Source organism: Pinus tabuliformis, chromosome 3_1 (assembly GCF_031772625.1).
Source record: "Pinus tabuliformis cultivar Carrire ecotype Pingquan chromosome 3_1, CPIR1, whole genome shotgun sequence".
Taxonomy (NCBI): domain Eukaryota; kingdom Viridiplantae; phylum Streptophyta; class Pinopsida; order Pinales; family Pinaceae; genus Pinus; species Pinus tabuliformis.
Window position 1 is genome coordinate 59,508,857 of NC_142301.1, and position 14,557 is coordinate 59,523,413.

Genomic DNA, 14,557 nt, shown 5'->3' on the forward strand with positions numbered 1-14,557 from the left:
TGGGCTGCTCTCGCATGTGGATTGAAAGCAGACCTTCGAAGTACACCCTTGGCGGGCGGCTTAATCACTAAGTCTGGGTTAGGTTTTTCGATTTGTAGTGGATCGGAACCAGGAGCTGAGGTTGATGGGTTAGAGTGAGAAGATTCTGCTTCCTTACCATCAACAGGAGCCTTACTACCATAATCTTGCGATCGAGTCGCAATCCTCACATGAGACATCATCAAAATGGGTTCTTCCCTGGCATTCGAAGAAGAACCTATCATCTTATTCTCCTGCTCTGGAAATGGATTCTTTAACACAGCAGGAGTGGGAGAACCTTTGACTATTTTTACAACCTCGGCCCGATGAGGGCAATCTCTCGTAAAATGATCCTCTTCACAAATAAGACAAGGATATCGAGGTTTGCGTTTTTCGTCATTGGTTTCCGACTTTTCAGTTTTCTCCTTTGGAGCCTTGTCTACTTTAGCCTTCTTCTTTCCTTTCTTCTTTCCACCGTTTTTTGATTTGGCCGTAGATGACTCTACAGCATGAATGTCGGCGGTAAGTTCAGGAGGAGAAGACTCTCCTGTCGGAGAATCAGGCAAAGTGATAATTGGAGTATTTGAAGCCTTGGAAGACTTCTTCTTGCTCTTCGTAGTCACGATACCAATCATACCATCAGCGGCATGAGATCCCGAAGGAGTAGCAGCGATTTGATTCGATTTTGGAAGATCTGGGATCTTCTCGTGTAACGTACCCGACTGAGTGTAAACTAAGTCAAGGTATTGTGCCTGAGCAATGACTTGCTCCTCAGTAACTACTCCGGCCTTAGCTACATCTTCAGTAATCTTCGGCAATAATGATTTGACAAACCATTCAGCTAAGATTTGGTCCGGGATAAAAACTTTCACTAACCTCCTACGACGTCTCCACTCATGGATGTGATCAGAAATGTACGTGGACGTCGATTGTTTTAGTGAAGTTAATAACTCCGTGCCGTTATCGTATCTGACCGGCAACTGAAAGTGAGTTAAGAACGAGGTAGCTAACTGGCTAAAGTTGTAAAAAGAGGCCCGTGGTAACTCAATGTACCACTTGGCCGCGAGACCAATGAGTGTACGCTGGAAAAGACGTAAGCGGATCGAATCATCCGAGATAGAATTCGAAGCACACCAGAGGTGGTAAGTCATCACATGATTGGATGGATCCTCTCCAGACTTACCTTCGAACTTGGGTATGTCGCTGGGCAACTTATTTGGCATTGGCGGCCAGAACTGAAGATATTGAATTGGATCATTAGTTAGGCGCGTCAAGTCGGGTAAATCCAAAGTTGCAATAAACGGTAACTGCCAGTTAGGATCTCTAAAACTCTGGGTCACAATACCAGCCCCAGGAGGAGGATATCCAGGATAACTAGGAACAGGAGTCGCATTTGGGATATTATATCCTCCTGGAAAACCAGGATTAACCGGACCATACTGGGGTTGTTGAGGTTGTTGATAAGTGTACCCAGGATACGGTTGATACTGGTAAACCGGTTGTTGGACAGCTTGCCCATGTTGGTACTGTCCCTGGTACGGAGGTTGAACAAATTGAGGTTGAGTAGTGACAACCGTACTTATACCAGGCTGACCTACAGGCATCTGGACCGTGGTTTGAATCGTAGATCCAGACAACGGTAAAGATGTCTGAGGTGTGGTAACAGGGACAGTAGAAACTGGAGCCGTCGATACTCCAGAAGTAAGTATGGTAGATGTAGCGGTAGTTGCAGCAACCGTTTGAGATGGAGTACTAGGTGCAATTGACGGCTGAGTAACTACCGAAGTTACAGAAGTTTGAACATTTGGCTGGACAGGTTGCGGTTGCTGGGTTGGACCAGAAACTACGGGTTGTCCAGCTTGAGGAACCATCTGTACACTTGGCTGCAACACCTGTTGACCCTGTGATGGATCCCACACTAACATTCCAGGGTATTGACCCGTAACAGGTTGAGGATACTGAGATCCATAACCAGATTGAGGGTAGGATTGATAATTGTAAGGTGCAGTTCCCATACTTGGAACATATGACTGACCTTGAGGCGGTTGATAACCTTGACTTGAGTATTGACCTTGAGGTTGATAACCTTGAGGTAAATACTGACACTGGGGTTGACCTTGACCTTGAGGTTGGTACCCTTGAGGTTGATAACCTTGGGGTTGATACCCTTGAGGTTGCCATCCTTGGGGTTGCCATCCTTGAGGTTGATATTGATACTGAGGTTGACCTTGGGGTACATATTGAGGCTGAGGTTGACCTTGAGGCACGTATTGCACCATAGGTACATACTGACTTTGAGGTTGCCCCCCAGACACGATTTGAGTACCTTGAGGTTGCCCCCCAGGCGTTAACTGCGGTTGCCCCCCAGGCGGTAATTGGCCACCTTGAGGTTGGGAAACGGGAACTGAACCTGACATCATGTAAATGTCTCCTACACCCAATGGTATATTACCACTGTTTCCAGCAAATAACCCATGATCAACGGGTTGAGGAGATGCCCCCGCAAAGGTACCAGAAAGTGACTGATACCCAGTGGGAACAGAAGGACCGCCGTGTAAAAAAGATTCAGGACTTTGAGTAAACACGGACGACTGACCAGACATATTTACAGGAGTATGAATACCTCCAGGTGGAAAAGGAGTACGAGGTGTAGAAAAACCTACTGAGTTGTCTAAAAAATTGGTTAACGCAAGGTACCAAGAAGTACTTCTAGGAGGACTGTAAAAGATGGATTCACGCTCCCTTAGATCAATAGTAAGTTGACCTTCAAGGTGAGAGACACCTATATCCTCTTCTGGAGCAAGTTCTTCTATAGCAATCAAACCAGAAGGTAGATTTTCGGTGATAATTCTTTCTATTCTTGGTGAATCTGGAACACTAGAAGTTGGAGTAACAGGTTCAGATATTTCTGGTTCTTCGCCTGTATCACTAGCAGACGAAAAACTACCAACAAGCTCAGAAACTGAAACAGCTTCGGGATTATAACCTGTCTCTAAACTTTGGTAATCTGGATGGACTACCAAGGAAGATTCTCCTTCTTCAGGTGAACCTACTCTACTGTCACTAGGAGGAGTTACAAGGACCTTTAACCCTTCGTACTGACCTGGAATGTCTTCAGGAGATTCACCCCGCGATTTACGGAGTTTTCTTAACAAATCTATTCCGGTAACAATCTCAGGAGACTTGCCCCGAAGTCGACGGGACTGTCTCGGTAATTCCGCCACAATTAAAGATTTTTAACTACAACACACGAAAACAAAGTAAAAATTTCAAATCAAACCACCTAAAGTCTTCTAAAGAAGCAAACAAATTTGAAGCACACGCCTAAAGAATCTAGAGCGTCAAACCAAACACAAACAGTAGTCTTCCGGACCAAAAGCGCTAGTTGGTGATTAGGCCCAACCTCGCAGGATTCAGTACAGAAATGGCAGGTGGAACAGTTACCCCGGCAACCTGCTTAATGAATAGACCGGCACAAGTTCCTCCACTTTAACCGTCTCGAAGTGAAGTGAACCCCCCGGAAAATCCAAGTGAGTATAACCGACGTCTGCTCCAGGTACAGTGGGACCTTCCCTCCACCGTCACCTCGGTAGAACCCTAAAGATTATGGTCACTAAAGTTACCAATCACAACAATTACACCTGGGGGAACAGTCTAAACTCCGACAGCACGCAAGGGCAGAGTAACAAGCTCAATCCCCTTACCGGCTCCTTGACAGTAATCCAAGGTTTACCGATAAGTGACCCCTGGCTCCTCGACAATGGTTAATCCGAGGTTTACCGTTTGTAATACGTACTGTCTGGCGTCGTTCCCAACGAGGGGGGAATGATCCCCTCACTGGTTCGGACACGAGCTCGTGCTTCTCCTTTAAGAGGAGCTTTCCCAGAGTGCAATTGAAACAATTGGATTTATTCTACTCAAGATAAACTATCTGTTTGGTTTTGTAGTCTTGGAGAGTTAAGTACTCACCTACTCCAAGACCCTAGCCTAAGCTATGTTGGTGTTTCAGAGCCCTAGAAAAATAAAAATTACTAGATTGATTTTAATTTAAGCGTTACTTTTAAGGTTGTTTCTTAAGTCAAAAGGTGATGGAAGTGAAACCAGTGGTGTGTTGACTCGACTCGAAACCACTACAAAATTCACCTAGGATGATTTACCCACTACTTTACTTTTTCGATGAATTGCTTAACTAAAAAGTTGAGAGAATGCAATTTTTATAAAAGCAACTTCTTAATTAAAGACAATCAAAGAAACCATTCGTTTGTCTTTTCCAAGCATAAAAACATGACCGCTCTTTACTTGCACGAAAAAAAAAACTCTTTTTCTTCCAAAAACTTTAAATGCTACTTGAAACAAAACTTTTAAAAGGAGATGTTTTGTATTTTTCTTATTTAACGAAAAACATAAATCTATTTTAATAAAAATCAATTGCAAACTATGAAATTTATGAAAATTCACTCAAAAAAAAAAAATCAAAAGGAAATTATCCTAATTAAACCTAATGAGGCAAAGCCAACAATGATTATTCTAAGGTGTTTTACTTGATCATAATCAAATCAAGGACTAGCTTATTGCAGAACCAAAAACTAGTCAAAACAAAACTCTAATCTTTTTGTTCTTTTGTAAAATGGAAATCAACACTTTATAAACAAGTAATTCGAAATTTGACCCAAAAGACAACTTAAATGGCAAGCTGCTCACACAAGGAGACTTTACGACAGGCCCAAATTCTAAGAAGGCTGACAAACCAGAGAGATCTAAGGCTGGACAACTTTCTACCGTCAAAGTCACTACAGGACCTATTCAAAAAATCAAACCCTAGGCCTAAACTTCGTTGAAATCCACTAAAACACTCAAAGCTCACAAAACAAGTTCAGGTGAAAATTTTTTGACAGGGTACTAAAGGATCTGGGCAGAAAACACTAAGAAAAAACAAAATCTAAAAGCAATTAAAGCAAAAATGGAGTTTTCCTAAATTTTTACAGGAAGACGCAGGCAACCCATTAGAGCAGGCGCGGGCCCGCTCTGTGCAAACGGCAACAGCGCGTCCAAAGACGCACTGTGCAGTACTCAGAGGGTGCGTCCTTCTGGAAAAGTTAAGAAAAACCAAATCTAACTAAATCTAAAGCTAAGCCACCCAAATACTAATTCTCACAGTCAAAAACCAGAAAATAAAAATGATTTTCTCAGAGCAAAGTTCACACAAAGGAAAAGACTTTCACATTAATGGCATCCCCAGTGGAGTCGCCAATTTGTCGTGGCGGAAAAAGTCGTTTGTGCGGACACAACTGACCTCCCTAGGAGTCTAAACTCTCTAGCGACAAACAAGACAAAATGGAACGATCTTTCTCTAAATACACCTTTTAAAACATGAAAACTACAAAGTGTTTAGGCTTACCTTATTCCAAAACGCTGTTGTTGTAGTCCGTCCTTGCCGATCCGGATGAGCTCCTCCTTCACATCAATTCCTGCAACCACAAACAATCAAACAATTACCAAGCACTTGCATCTCATATAATAAAACATATATTCAACATGCAGACCAAGGAACACATGAAATAACTCATTAACACAAGCTATTGAGAAAAATGAACCAGTTTGTATTAATAACGAAACAAAGAAACTCTTACAACCTGGCGTTGGTGTTGTGCAAGTTCCTCCCAGGGTCCATCAAGGGTTTTCCTCTACTTTGACAAAGCTCACCCACTTCCAAGTAGAATCAAGCAAAGGCAATCTCTCCTCACAAGGTTCTAAATGGGAGTCCTAATTCCTGCAGCATTTACCCAAAGAAAATGTATAGCTTCAACCTCCCCTCCCTCTAGCTCAATGCCTTTATTTATAGTGCTGTAAAGAGGTTATTCAGGTCCACCATCAATGGGATAATCCCCCTCTTTGGGTGGGATAGCTCCCTTATTGATGGGATAAGTTCCTCCTTAATAGGGATACATGAACCAGCTGGAGGCGCATCCATTTCATCAAACCGACCTCTAGAAAGTTCTAGAAGTAACCACAAGTAACTTTTTTAAGATGAAACTTGTGCATTTTGCCTTTTACAGAAGGACGCACCTGTCCCTTAATATACAGAGCGTCCAAGGATGCAGCCTTTGTGAACATTGTAAGCGTCCCCGCAGGTAAGGCTTGAGAGAACCTGCGTCCCCAGAGATAAACACATTTTTTACAAGACTTTCTCCCTTTTTTTTGAGTTTGAGATGGATAGCAGAGGCATAAGACTTGCCTAAGAGGGTAGCATGACTGTTGATTGAGCCATACTAACTGTAAACAGTCATGGTGACATTTTTTAGTGTAACAGGCCCACTTGATGATTTGCATGGATGTTTAGGGGCCAATCCTTAGTGATGATTTATGGAGACCCTTCATCACTTTGGCATAGAGAGAGATCAATGCATGCCTTGAGGAGGCCCACGCAAGGATGACGTCAACATTTTAGTCCTCTTTTGGGTTTGTCTTCATGATTTTTCATTGCCTATGTGGTTGGCTTGTAACCAAAATTAGTTTTGTCCTCAATTTGAAAACTAAGAGGGGCTTTTAGGCTAAAAGTAGACTTGATAGAACATGTATAAATAGAGGAGAGCTCATTTGAGCTACTCATCATCATCACACTTGAGAGTAGACTTCTTGAGAAGAACTCACACTTGTTTCTTTTGGTTATTAGAGATCTTTTCAATGCGTTTCAATATTTGGAAGCTATTTTTTATTTTCTCTAGAGCTATTTCTTTGGATAATGGATGGATATACTACATGTTGTCTTTTAAGTTATTTTTGTTGAAGATTTTCTATCTAGAAATTGTCTAATGTATGGAATTGTTGCTTCTAGGTTATGCTATTTTCTTCCCTAATTGTTGAAAACTATTTTTGAAAGGATATCTAGTGAGTATTGCATAGGTTATTCATTGTACAACATGCAATGAATGTTCCTAGTGGAGTAAATCTTTAATCTCTCCATCAAACTACCTTTTTGAAGTGGTAAATGCTAAATTTGATACCTAGGGAATCAATTTTTGGCCTCCTTCGAAAGGACCTAGCTTATCTATTTCATCCTAGACCCCATATGACCAAAGGACAAACCACTAATCCAAGTCCTCAGTGATCAATCCTAAATTTTCTCCATAATTTTCTCTCCTAAAATTGGTCCTTTTAAGGGGCTTGCAACGAAATTTTAGGGAGGAGGAATTTTAGTAATTTGAGAGCCTAACCATCAAGCTTAGGGTCTAGGATACCTATTCTCCAAGTTTGGTGGGCATCCACTCAAATTTCATCCATAAAATCTCTTGTCGTAGGTGTTGCTACAAGAGGGAAACTCTAGTTCTTCCCTCCTCAACTTGAGGACTTCCTTGAAATTGTATTTGCTTGGTACTTGTTGAAGTATATCATAAGAAGCCTCTTCTCTCGGGCCTTGACCTTGTGAATACCCATCACTATAAAAAAAGTCTCAAAACCCTAAGTATTAAGATTTCTTTTCTAGGGAATATATTTGAGAGTGTTTTACATCTTTGAAGCCTTGAACCATCATTGTGTCTCTCTCTTAAATGTGCTCTAGCTTGATCACTTTGTGCCTTATACCTAGCATATATATTTTAAGTGATCTCCCTCCTACTCCCATTAGTGAAATTCCATAAAGAGAAGGGGTTTTTGGTTGTGGTGACTGTGGGCCACCACCCCATTGTTAGCGCTTAGTCTAGACTTTGTGTTGTAGGGTTTACCTCTCCAAGAACTACTAGATTTTGTGATAATAGTCCCGATGAATAAATCTCAGTGAGGTCCGACCATGCCTCCACTTGAAATATTCAAGGGAAATACTTTCGGGGTTATGTGGATGATGGGAATCATCCTCTAGCATCCAAATGCAAAAATTTCCTCCTCTTTTTCCATTGGTCATGGCGCATGATAACATAGGCTAGTGAGACTCGAGCCTCTTGACTACTCTGAGCCCTAAACTTCTAACTCCCTGAAAGATGGATATGTGTATGTTTTGGGATTCCTTTTCCCTTGGTGCTTAGTTACAGTCCCATTCGTATGTGCAATATGTCACCTTTGCTAAGCTTATTTGAGCTTTGGCCCAATCCAGCCTTACACACACACACACATATCTATATGTATTATACTATCCTTATTGAGCTTTGACGAGGTTTGGCCCAACCCGTGTGATACAAACATATACGCATATTGGTATAACTTATATAACACACTTTCAATTATCTCTCCCGAGATTATAAAGGCTTCAACCCATCATATATATATATATATATATATATATATATATATATATATATATATATATATATATATATATATATATATATATATATATATATATATATATATATATAAACATAGAGACACCATCCTTCCTAAGCTTAACATTGATAAAACAAGGCTTGATAGTCAATCCTTTAATTAAAAAATAAATACAACAGATGTATATTACTTCGTTCATACTTAAGCTTAGTGGACAAATTTTAGGCCCATTGATGGGCCTCTAAATTAGACATTAATTAAGGCCCATCCTAGTCAATAAAAAAATTTGTCCCATCCAATTTGGATTTGATTTGCTTGGTCATTCGGTGAATTATAGTTTCCTGTAGTAAATTTGTTGTTTCCTGTAGTACTCTTCTAGTGTGTATATACTTGCCCAGATTCGCTCAAGAAGCTTGGTTATGATCCCTTAGGGTTGAATCAAGACCCCTAGGCTCTAAATCAATTATTAGGGAAGACTAAAGACCACTTAGGACTTGCCTCTTTACCCATGCAAAACATTTTAGCGATTTGGGCTAATGGACAGATTTATGGATTGGATAATACAATGATGATTTTCTTGATTGCCACATCCAATGAACTCTGTTAATGGATCTAAACTCTTTGAAATGTAATGGTTGACATTTAGTTCATGATCTTTACTTTATGCAATTAGAATAGGTTTCTTTCCTTGTACTTTCTTTCTTGCAATAGGTTAAGGTTTCCATTTCGAGCATTTCATTTTCTGCAATTAGTTTAGGATTTGACTTCATTACATGCACTCCATTACATCATGACAACAAAGGAAGGACACATTGTAGGATGCACAAATAGTGTCGATACCTGTTAAGGTTGTACAAACCCTGGGTTGATAATTAAAGTTGGTAGCCTTAGGAGTTACAACATTCTTGTTGCAATACTGAGGCTCATCACTTTTTGGCACCATTGTCAAGGAGGTTTCAAAGTATGCATTGTTTTCTTCCCTAGTTGATTCATTTATTTTTACTTTATGCAAAAACAAACAAATGCATTAGGAATATTTCATTTCAAGAACAGAAAATTGCATTGCATTAGCATTCTTATTCAAAAAAAATTCTCTGACACCAACCCATCCCCCCCCTCCCCGCCCCCAACATTTGATCATGTGGTGCAGTAAGAGCCACATCACTATCCACTTTTGCAGGTAGAAGAAGAAGAGATGGCAAAGAAGGTAGAAGAAATGGATGGAGATGATGACAATGATGAAGATCCTCTTGGATTTCCCATTCAAAATATTCATATCAAAGTGCATATGAAGAACATCCCTCCATATTTTCTTCCAAACTTTCATGGTCTAAGGTCAGAGAATTCAGAAACCTTTCTCTTTGAATTTGAAGTTGTTTGTAGATCTTATGGTTACATGTTAAACACTCAAAAATGGAGATTATTTCCAGCAACATTAAAGGATAGAGCTCTTAAATGGTTCATGAGTTTAGGGACTAATTCAATAAGATCATGGAATCATATGTGTTATAGACATTTTTGTGCCTTACAGCATGAAGCATGAAATGTCGATAATCTGAGGGATCCCAAGTCCCTAAACATGTTGTTACTACCCCTAGAGGAACAAGGTCAGCAAACCACAGCACTGAAAATCAGTTCTCCACCTGAAAACACTCAAAAACAAGCTAATTCTGGATCATGTCAACTGCTCCACTGAGCATCTGCGCTGAATGTCAATTGCTCCACTCTGTACCTGCGCTGGGCGAGATTGGCCAAGTGGCACAGTCATTCTGCAAGGTGTCAAATGCCCAGGAAGCTTCCAAAATGACACTTGGATCAGGGAATTCGCCTTGTGATGAGTAAGAGGATCTAGATCTCCAAGTGGAAGCAAGAAACTCCAAGTGGACTCAAGAACTGAAGTATAACTGAAGTGGGAGAGGACACTAGTCAGCTTCATGCCAAACTCAAGCTGACTCATCCTTTCTCCAAATCTCCTATATATAGAGCTCTCTCATGAGGTCTAGGAAGGCTGGAATCTTGTGAATGTAAGGAAGTGCTATTGGTTTGTGCATAGAACTATTGGGTGATTTGCTTTGAAGGAGGTGAAGAGGAGATTTCTTTCTGCTGGGAGGTGTTGCTGGATTGGGCCTCTTATGGTTGTAACACTCTCAGAACTTTACTTCTTCCATTAATAAAGCATTTGAGGTTCTTCTATATGCATGTGTCTCTGTGGCGTATTGATGCTTGTATATTTGATTTATTCTAATCCTTGAATCAATTATGGATGTATGCTTCTTGTAGTTTCCTTTTCTTGTGCTTTTACAGGATCTTTGTGTAGCTGGGCCAGTGAAAGAACAAGGAGCTGGGAGCAAGCAGCAAAGAGGGAAGATTGGATCAATCATTAGCGGAAGATAACGGTTAGTGGATCTCTTTCTCCTCTCTCTTACATCTCATAAAGAAGTAATCTTGAATAGCTTTGCTCTGATTGTTGCTGAGGTACTATCACCCTTAGAGTGGGATAGGGTCATTCCGTATTGGATACTTTTCCCAACAACAAATTGGCGACTCCGCTGGGGATCATATCTTGTTGGTTGTTTGTGTTTTTGCTATTCATTTCATAAACAAAGGGAGTACCGAATCGAACTGCATTTGGATCTTTCAAATGCAAAGTAGAGGGCAGCTACTCTAGCTCAGTTTCTGGGCAAGTTTATGATTTGAAGAGCTGATCCACAAGGACTCTAATAAGCTCTTAGTGATAGCTTTTCATCCTCCTTGTCATCCCTTAGTGTGTCCTTGACTGATAGCTTCTGATTTGGCCAAAAACTGTGAATTTTTGAGCAATCTGTGACCCGGAAACCAAGAGAAACGAAAGTTTCGTTCTTCAGTGCAACTGCTGTGAAGGCTGTCTGCATTTCAGCGCAGTTCCCGAAGGGGCTACCTGCGCTGAAGGTCAAACAGACAGTGTCCCACCTGCGCTGGACCAGTCTTGCCTTGTGCTACTGGGGTTTCCTGCTGTTTCTTGCCCTGTTTTCACTCTTGTTTTTGCTGCCTGTTACCAGTCAATGTGCCTATCTGAAACCAACTTTCCTTGTCATTATTCCGCCTCAGTTGTATAAAGAAACTATGTTTGTTCTTTGTGTATTTCTTGTATCATTTACAGTTTCCCATAACGAAAGTGAACTAGTCTTGCTGTGGCCTCTTAGATCTAGACCTGTGATAAAGTGTCGTATTGATCTTAAGAGTTAATTTGTTTGCTGTTCATAGCTGATTGAGCTTTTGCTTTCGTCATATGGTTTGAGTTTATACATTTCTAGTGTCGAAACAAGTAAATCTTAAGGTGTCTTTTGATTTTGGACAAGCTTGTTTGCTTTCACTTGAAATTGAATTCAAAGTTATACAACAGCTTTCTTTTTGTGTCGCACAAACATTAAGAAAGAGAAAAGAAATACTTGCATTGTGCATGTGCATTATGACAGTTTGCATGTTGATTTAGGAAAAAGTGCATTAGTGTGTGCTCTATGATCTGTGTGAAAAGATGTTATCTTTCTTTTCCCTCAGTAGTTAAGATTTTCAAAGTTGAAAGATTGAAAAGCTTGCTTATCATCTTAGACTGCATTTAGGAGTGTTATCATACATCTCGTGGTGATCCATAAAGGCAAACTGCTAAACAAGATCAACCTTAAAATAAATTGAATTTACATAACAACGCATTGAAACATAACGCAAACACATAGAGGTCTAAGCTAGAGACGTGTTCTGGCGTCGTTAAACGTGATATCTTAGTGTTGAGTGGTTGGGTGATTCCTCCACGGTGAAGCGATAAGTATCAATACGGACTTGTGCTCCCACGTACCGTCGCGTATATATTGGGAGACCCCTATAGGAACAAAGCCTTTATCCAATAGGAAACCGTGTCGGCCGCCCTACTGATCGCAATGCAGTGAACACAGCATTCACGAAGATCGACCACTCGTACCGTAAAACGTATTCTGTGGTTTTGCGAAAAGTTTGGCACACCCTCTGCCTAGAACTCCAGAGCAGTTTCTTTTGGCCTTTTTCAAACTCTATAACTGAAAAAGTCCATCCGAGCATTTGTCACTTCGGGCTCGTTAAAACATCGAAGGAGACTAGAGTCATCTTTAGCTTTTTCTCGACTCTTAAAAAGTGAAAAAGCAAGTTGTGTCTAAAGCGTCGTTATAAAATTTATTTTAAACGGAACATAATCACCTCCTATTCCCGCGTTGATCTGTAGGTTGAGAACATGGAACGCTCCAACCAAGGAATTCCACATGATGGAAATCCTAGTCCTTTCTCCTCTTGGGGAGAAGTTGGTGCGCCCCACATGGCCACATTGTCGCTTCCAGGACTGACAATTGGCCTGCCTATTTGGCTATTCTCAACCAATGTAGTTCAGACCACCATGGTTCCTGAACAGTCGAGTCAACAGTTAGATGAGTCTAGAGCTGCCCACCAGCCTTCAACTTCCTATAACTCTTCCTCTAATCCTTCATCTTCGCAAGGTAGAGCCGGCAAAAGCCAAGCTCCCATGGAGAAGAAGGAGAAGAAGAAGAAGGAGAAGAAGAAGAAGGAGCCTAAGGCGACTGGGGGCAGGCAAAAGACATCTGACAAAAATCCACACACAGCACAGACCGGGCCTAAATCGCCATGTGTCATATGTAGAGGAGACCACTTCCATAGAGATTGTCCCTGTATTCCCCGGATACTAAGGGACTGGTCCCCTCGTTTGCACAATTCGGGAGCATCAACCTCTGATAGCCATGTTGATTGCTTACCGTCAACCAGCGAAAGTGAAGGTTCAAGACAAAGAGGGGGAGCAAGATCCCCCTGCAAACTGTGTAAAGGCGATCACGCCATCCACCGTTGTCCCTTCTTAGACGAAGCGAAGAGAGTTTTGGAAGATCGTCCGGTTTCACCGTTGAGACTTCCTCCTGGATACAAAAAACTCGTGACAAGTCCTTCGTTGGTTGAAAATACAGCTGGCCCGCTCAAGTGGTTAGCTGAAGAGTCAGTCATTGAAAATGAACCTACTGAATCTAGACCAGACGAAAGTCTAAAGGTCGATACGGCAGTTGACCCGGTTCTTCCTTCAGAGGTTTCATCCTCAAATGACACCGTCACTGAAGATTCATCTTCAAATGACACCCTCACTGAAGAGAATAAGGATGACACCATCCAGATTCTTTTCATCAACACAGATTCTGATGAGCATCAGGGCAATGCGCCCATTCCTTTATCGCAGGAAGGAACATCGTCAGGGTCATATCCGGCCGTGTATTCGGTCCCACCACCAAGCAACCTGGTTGTATCCTTTGATTGGAACCAACTAGGCAGACCCCGGTTACCAGCCAATATACCATTCAGAATCATCGTCCAAATTTATAGGATGGTAATGGCTGGAACTATCATTGATGAAGGGGCATCTGTGAGTATCCTTTCCTCTATTGCTTGGAAAGCACTGGGTTCCCCGGAGCTTTTGCCTGAGATAAGAAATCTCTCGGGTTTTGATAAAGGAACCAGTCGACCGTTAGGGATCCTCCCCAATGTGCCTGTTACATTGAAAGGGAAGACCATTCAGATGAACGTGATGGTTGTTCAAGGACCCTTGGATTATAACCTACTCCTTGGACGAGACTATATATATTGCATGGGAGCTATAGTCTCCTCACTCTTTAGAGTAATGTGTTTTCCACACGAAGGAAGAATGGTCAAGCTCGTAGACCAACTTTCATTTCCGGGATCACGCATCGCAAATAGTCAAATACCAACCCTCAATGGTCTATTCGCTCAAGAAATGTCTCCACCCCCAGTCCTCCTTCCCGATGAGTGCGAGTGATTCAGAAAGATGGGACTGGAACCCAGGGGGCATGCATCCTGGTCTGCTTCGGGCAGAGGAAACCTTGGGTATAAGATAGAATTTCCGCGGGAGAATATGACTAGTCCGTACCCCGTCCGAAAGAAGGAAGAGGGGTTGTTCTAGAACAGGATTCTTTTGTCAAGGTTACGTGTTTGACGGGACAGGGTCATTCACCTTTGTCTATTTCGGTAGACATTGCCGAAGAAAGAGATTGATTTGCGGCAGCAAATAGAACCATCTTTGGGTAACCAGAAAGAGGCAAGCCTCACCCTTTAAAACAAATGTTTTATCGGATAAGTAGGGGCAGCCTTGAAATTGTACTTTATACCTGGGGGCATGCAACCTTTTGGAGTGCAAGCAAGGGACGACTATTTATTTTTTTAAATTTTTAGGTCCTCCCTTTAAACCTGTAGGTCTAACCCTTTAAAC